A 7,350-nucleotide genomic window follows, 5' to 3' on the forward strand; every position below is an offset into this window, starting at 1 on the left:
AGCGCAAGGACAATTTGTTCACGTTTTGTGATTTCGCGTGTTAATCGCATGAATGCAGTGAGAATTCAATACTTCAAGAAAAACTGTATTTCTCAAGAGTATTTGGAAATGTAAATTTTATGGAGTTAAGTGAACTTAAAGTCAAAGAAGAATATCTAAGGTTGTAAGGTGTTTGCAAGAGTCATCTTCTTCAGAATTTTGAAGAGACTGGAATGGCTAGTGACAATATACACCGAAACATTACGAAAGTTTTCAAGATATTCTCTACAGACAATTAACCTCTAAGTTCTAAACAGAGGTATAAGAGGTAAAGAAGTTAGAGTTGTTTTAAAAGAATCATTTAGAGAAAAAGGTTTACACTGATGTCTAAGTAACCAAGTGTGTTTGTTACTACAGATACCAGAGCCTACCAGAAGGTTGCAGGGCTGCAGTATCTCCGTTGTTATTTTATCCAAATTCCCCTTTCCCTTGCCTGGGGTTTTCAGCTCAGCTTTCACTTTAGGGTTGAGAGGTGAACTCTTGGTGAGGGTCTGTGGGGCCAGCATCAGCTCCTGTGGAACTCAGTCAAGCCGGACCCTGACAAGATTAAACAGTGGGAGATTATGATGACAATAAACTCTAAAGTGAATGGGCTCAACGCAGTAAAAGAGCTGCGAGCAGTGAGGTTGATGGCTCGCCAGAATAGATATGTTCTGGATCTGCTTACAGCAATGGGAGTTCCTGTTGAACATTCATACCTGCCAACGACGAAGAGAATGGCACACTGACTGAAGCAGTAACTCAGCTATCCAAGATGCATGCCAAGATGGAGGAAGACGCTAAGGGGACTGGGAGGGACCAGAGTTAGATAGCATTCCTGTCATCATCAATGTCATCATGGCTATCAGATGGGCTGACGGTAATATTAGAAGCACTGATACTGGCACTAAGACACTATGCGTGGTGAAAATTTGTATTGCCCAGTGCCGAAAGACAGCAGAGAAAACTATTGGTATAAAGGTGCTGATGGATGTGAACATAGGCGGAACGAAAAGGACAAAAATACTGGAGGAAAGAGACAAGCTGAGAGACAGAATAGCAAACTGTCCACTATTCCCACTAGAGGCGATGAAGCTAGATAATCCACGTACACTAAGGTCTATGAAGGAATATGGGTATGGTGTAAACCAGAAGCAGTATGCAGCTATATGGACTGGACTTTTGACAATCATGTGAATTATTATGGACACCTCAGAGGGGTAACGAAGATATGGCAGCCAAAAGTGACAGGTGTGAAATATGAGGATGTGGTCGACAGGTCGACCAGACGGGGACTGAAGAGAGGGTCCCAAGGATGCCCCTCATCACCCCCAGATTCATGTCACGATGAAGAGCCAGAAATGCCTGCAGCCATCCATCTTATTTCGGACGAATCCCGAGTGCACCAATGATTGACAAGTACACTGAAAGATACCCTCTCAGTCAGCCATACAGCCTGAATACAAGGCAAGTCTTCACAGGTATAGGTGAAGAACCAGAGATCGGGGACAGAGACACCTATATGGAGAGTCTCGACTAAGCACCAAGAAGCCACGATGCAGACATCACTAGTGACACCACAACGTAGCAGCATTAGACATGAAGCACAGGCCTGCACCACATTACACAAACACACAGTCGTATACATGAAGAGCATGCGTACCCAGTTCTATAGCTAGAGGAAATATACATATACATACTGTCAATGATTTTATTATTTTTGCAATAGCCAAATGCAGTAACGCAGAACCGCAAGGCACAAGAGATCCTGAGCAAGCTTGCAGATGCTTATAACAATGATCGAGTGGACATACAGGAGTATATATGGAGCCTGATATAACCACGCACAACTAACCTATAGGGAACCTAGCAAAACATGGACAATGTGGAAACTGTAGTATAAAGGTTAGGAACATTACAGCAGGCCTCACGCCACGGAGCATGAGACGACCAAAGCGGATTGAGGCTGCACAGAGCATGAAGCAGGCTCACAGCCAAGGTCAGAGATACGCGGACATATTCCAGTCTCCAGACTACAAGGGGACCAGCTGCACAAAAACAGAATAAATCCTCATAAATGTAAGCTGGAGAGGTCAAATGTGTAGTCTCTAAGCATGTGGCACAGTCAAACGAGACAATGGACAGTCATTCATGGCGGGAAGGAAAACTTGAGAGGAGCTCCTTTAACTATGGGAACAAAGAGGAGCAATGAAACATTAACATCAAAAAGGTGTTCCTGTATGTAAAGTCTATTTGTGAATCTATTTAGACCTACATTTTTACTATATGATTTAATCATCCGATTCGACATATCATGGTATATGTACAGGTGTAAAATATATTGATGTGTATTAAATTAATCCGCCACAGTTTGAAAAACAAGAGTTATTTTCTTTTTTTTTTATTTCTTTTTTTTAAAAACTTTATTTACACAACATTTACAACAAAAACCCAAGACAATCAATTTTCATTTGGTGGGAAAGCAGAGCCGATCCCAGCAAGTCAGACGCAGACAGCAACAAGTGTTTCAACCTGAGGCGCGCATTCTCATTAGGCAGAGGTGGTACACACAAGTTGCAATATAGACAATTGTTCACATCACCTTGAAGAGGTGCACAGAGGGCTGAGAACTTGATTTGAGTCCCAGGTCTGGGGGGGGGTGAACTCTAACCACTCACTGCTTAGAACGCTAGGGGTGGATGGCAAAGGGTACGAACCAATAGGAAGCCCATTACTCTGCAACAATGTAAGATAGTTTCTTGGGGACAGGACAGGCCAGCCACCTAACATGCAAGAACCAGTAGAATAACCCCTATAGGGTCCTCCTATAAGTTATAGTACTCTCGATACACAATCCCTTGTGATGATAGGTTTTCGGGGAAGGGCCCAGGTAAAGATGACATGCTTGTACAAAACTATGCTGCGCATCTTGGAGAGATGAGATTGATCCCTGTTGGTTTTATTTGCAATAAACCGCTGTTTGTTATTTGATGTTGACGGAGTCCTTGAGGGCGTTGGGCCCTTGAAGTCAAGCGGACCCCCAGCCATACTCTGGCATACCTTGGGAGTCCCTCCCAACAATACAGATTAATTAAAAGAACAAAAAAAAGTCTTTGAGTGCCAGGGGCAGAATAATTATAAGCCAAAGACTTCATAGGAAAGGGATCAAGAAAGTCCCTAGTGGTAGGGAAAAATATGCCACTTGCATTAAAATAAGCTAAAATTCCAATAAATGCAGGGTCAAATAATTACAAATGCGGTCCTCTCACACGTGACCCATAGTTGAAGAATGCTGTCCATTCATTAGCAAGAAGCACAGATATGAGACATGACTCACTCCTTACACATATTCCCAGACATGAGGTACCATGCAAGGCCAACTACAGACAGATTACCCTGGCTGATGACATAGGAATAAGGAACTGTATATTTTTTAATTGAAAAGAAAGTAGTCTGTGGACCCGTCTTCCTCTACTCCTGTTTTGGCTCATGTTTTGATGACCTGTCAGTTGTCCATGGTTAAATCAGTAGAATGCCAACCAATCAGGACCCTCAGTGTTAGGCCACCCAGTACGTATTGTGCCAACCAATAGTCAATTGTAAGGATGATGTATTTTTGTTGTTATCAATTTAGAGGTGGTTTTAGGAGGAGCCATCAGTTAAGCATTAACCAATTAGAATTGTAACCCAGGACCCTCAGTGTTAGGCCTGCCAGTACGTATTGTGCCAACCAATAGTCAATTGTAAGGATGATGTGTTTTTGTTGTTATCAATTTAGAGGTGGTTTTAGGAGGAGCCATCAGTTAAGCATTAACCAACTAGAAGTGTAACCCATATAGAAAACATATGTAGTCAGTTCCCCTAACCTAACCCCTTAGGTTTTTTATCATTATGTTGTCATTCTGATGTGTTTTTGGTTTATAAGATGCTGTTTCGTATGAAAATCTCTGAGAGTGACATTTCTTTATTTGTATGCTGCCCCTGCTTTATTTTGGATGTTAATAAAGCTGGGGTTTGCCTTTCACTTTGTCTATTGCTGTTACTGAGTCTGAGTTTTTCTGGCTCCTGATCCTCTGCATAGATCTGGGGTTTTCCAGGCCAACGTCGCTTGCTGAACTCTACAACCTGTCCTTTGACTCCGGTGGTTTTCAAAACAGCCATGGTCATCCCTCTCCTAAAAAAGCAAGGGGCTGACCCGAACCTACCGGCTCATTTTCACCCTGTCTCTCTCCTTCCACACTACTATAAAGTGCTCGAAAGGGTGAAATGTCCCAGGCGGGGCCACTATGTTGGGGAAACTAGAAATCATCTACATAAACACATGAACCTCCATCATTAGAGTGTCAAGTGTGCACAAACAAGAGCCCAGTTGGTGAGCATTTTTCAGAAGCTTATCATACCCTTGATGATCTCACAATTGCTGTACTCCGGGGTAATTTCAGGATTGACAAAGTCAGAAAGACCTAAGAATTCAAATAATGCATGCACATTTTCAATACAATGGCAGGGGGTTGAAAGGACATTACTTTTTCATGAGTCACTATACCAACTAACAAATTCTCACTTTTTCCACCCTTATAGATGCAGGGATCACAACATTCAGACCTGACACTTTCCATCATTTTTTCTGAAGTCATTCACAGGCATTCAACTGACACTGCCCCAGCTTGAACACTTTTTTTAAACCAAAATTGCACAAAGGGAAACAACGCGCATTGAAGTGCAAATATAGACTGTCCCTTCAGAACAATTTACACTTTTTTGAAAATTAAGCTCTATATGGAACGTGGTTCATTTACCCTTTTCGCTGAGAAAGGCACAAAATTCAGAAAAATACACTGATGAATAAACGTATAAGTTAATGACATTCCCTGCAAACAATTTGAATTAATGGCTAGGTAAAATGATTGGACGAGAAATGCGTTCAGTCTGACAATAAAAAAAGGAGGGTAGGTGGGATGTAGAAAAGTCCCAATATGGCCATAAGTAGCTTCGGGGGAGATGTGCAAAGAAAATATAATAACCATGTCCAAGTGTCAAAATACTTCTGATGCTCAACATCTGGAAGTCATATTTAAACAATGCGCAATGTGTGGAAGTATTTGACTTCCTGGCTCTTGTTCTTTTTTTTGCCGAGTTATGGATTTTAAAAAAAGTAAAAAAAATGGCTTAACTAACGAATTATTGAGAAATAAAACGTATCCTGATCAGACGTCACAGAGGACAGTCAAAGATGGGGCCGCCAGACCATTTAAAATCGCGTGTTTTTCAATGACATGGTCGAGAATGAGAAAATATCAACTTTCTTAATCTACGCTGCAGAGCATGCGGAGTTGGCAAACTGTAAACAACACAAGGCCACTTACTCTACGCCATCTGTCTTCCACCAAAGCTCTATTATTTAGATGTTACGTCACTGGTCCTCTCCTCATACTTACATTTCGCATACTTCCTATTCAGATCGGGGATACGTCAACAACAGAGGAAAAACGCTTCTGGAGATGCCAATTCTACGTGATCATGAGGCATGTGTCAGTGAATCGTTTTCTTCAGACCTAAGGGGGCCATTTAGCATGAAGAGAACACGATGAGAGTGGGAGGAATTGTGGGCATCTACAGGAAAAGTCCAGTAGGGGTAGCAGCCACTACAGGGGTACCATAAAATAAGACTGCAGTTCCCTGATGCTTTGTGGAGATTGTGAGCACACTCAAATGAAAAGCGAAGCCCGCCTGCACCCAATGCCTACCGCAATGTGATGTAGCTAAAGAGGGACGATCGGGAAAGGGTCTCTGTTGGGCTTTAAGCTCTCGCTACTTACTGTCTTGTGCCACTCGATAACACGCTGGTGCTGGTTGGTATGCAGATGCTTCTCTCTCCGCCTCTTCATTCACAAGATCATTTCTTCTCTGCTTGGGAAGCCATTGCCGTTACCAGGCAACGGGCCCGAGCAGCGGAAGGTACGTCACAGACAAGCACCCAGTTGCGCTGGCTACAGTGAAAAGGAGGCGGGTCTTGCAGTATGGGCGGGCCTGCCCTGCATTTGTTGTTACTTGAATAGTTGGTACAAGCGAAGTGACCTGCTACAAAACAGATTGTTTGCAGAACAGATTGTAAGCAGCTTGCGGGCTCGCCACCCTTTCTAATGAGACTTTGTAGGCTTGAGAGTATGTTACTCTTTGGACAGTCACTGTCAGCAAGCAAAGGTTATGCGATGTGCTGTTTAGGCGAAGATTGCTCAGATTGACGCGCAGATTTACACATGCTGTTTTGACGTTTTTAGTTTTTCCGAAAGAGAGCTTGCTTTCTGACAGAATATTGAAGCATAAATCAATGGCAAACTCACCCTACTTGCTTCCTCCTAAAATGTCCATAATACTAATGCAAGTCAAAGGGGAAACTCAATTCTCCCACTTTACATCTCAAAAGCTCCCCACTGGCCGATCTAAAATGTTGGAATGTACTTTGAAGGTAAAATTAAGTGACATAATAGATGCAGCTTGACGTGCGTCCCTTGCTGAAAGCGCTCCCGCTGGGCGCCCAGCACCCACTTAGCCCACGAGTCCCCCCTTCCCATCCTCCAGCACCTGCGTGCTCTCCACTGTTCCCTTCCCATTTTAGCATTAATGCAATCAGTTCTGACCGTCCCCCCTAACCTCCCACTCCCCTGCACTTCTCGTTACTGCACTTGCATGATCCGAATAACACAAGTAGGACTGTTTTTGTTATTCTTCATCGCTGTTCCACCACCCTTTTTTATCTTGTCGCGCCTTGAAACACCTTTTTGCTGTATAGGCGCATTATAAATATCTAATAAAAATGAATAAATAAAAGGCTAGTTCCAACAAGAGCCAAGGAAAGGACTGTAAAATATGATTTTAAAAGCATGTTTTGTTTTCCTGGTTCTAGGTCTTGGGAAGTATTTCCATCTAGTAAGAATATAGAGGCCATATCTTTTTTTATTTTGATTAAATGTTCTTGTAAAGACTGGAGGGGGTGTCTGTACTCTTGCTCTCTATATGGCAGAGGAGAGGCACAGAGGACCCCAGCCAAAATTCTCTATTATTGGTAACGTAGTCGAGCAATCAAGGCTTAGCTCTCAGGAGGTGATGCAGGCTGGTTCTTAAGTACAGTGTTGTCCCCAAGCCCCCACAAAGGAATGTCCACATACTATATTAGTGAAAACACACTTCTTTATATAATTAAGGTTCAAGGTTATATACACAATCACAATAACTCACTTTGTGTTCCGTTAATCTACAATGGCAAATATATACACAGTTCTACGTGGACCCACAATTACTATCAGATTTCATTAAAGTGCATCAACTGTA

The 7,350-nt window shown here is 42.6% G+C and overlaps 1 protein-coding gene across 2 annotated transcripts in view; it reads right to left on the reverse strand.

Moving 5' to 3' along the window:
- Positions 1-5,963, reverse strand: part of MAP9 (microtubule associated protein 9) — a 470,608-nt gene extending 464,645 nt beyond the window's left edge. For both annotated transcript variants that reach the window (XM_069631321.1, XM_069631320.1), the window contains exon 1: positions 5,838-5,963. The gene's annotated coding sequence lies outside the window, so the exon portion shown is untranslated. The remainder of the gene's footprint in view (positions 1-5,837) is intronic.
- Positions 5,964-7,350: the final 1,387 nt, after the last annotated feature.

The sequence above is a fragment of the Ambystoma mexicanum genome, chromosome 6q, assembly GCF_040938575.1.
Source record: "Ambystoma mexicanum isolate Mex_15411 chromosome 6q, UKY_AmexF1_1, whole genome shotgun sequence".
NCBI lineage: Eukaryota > Metazoa > Chordata > Amphibia > Caudata > Ambystomatidae > Ambystoma > Ambystoma mexicanum.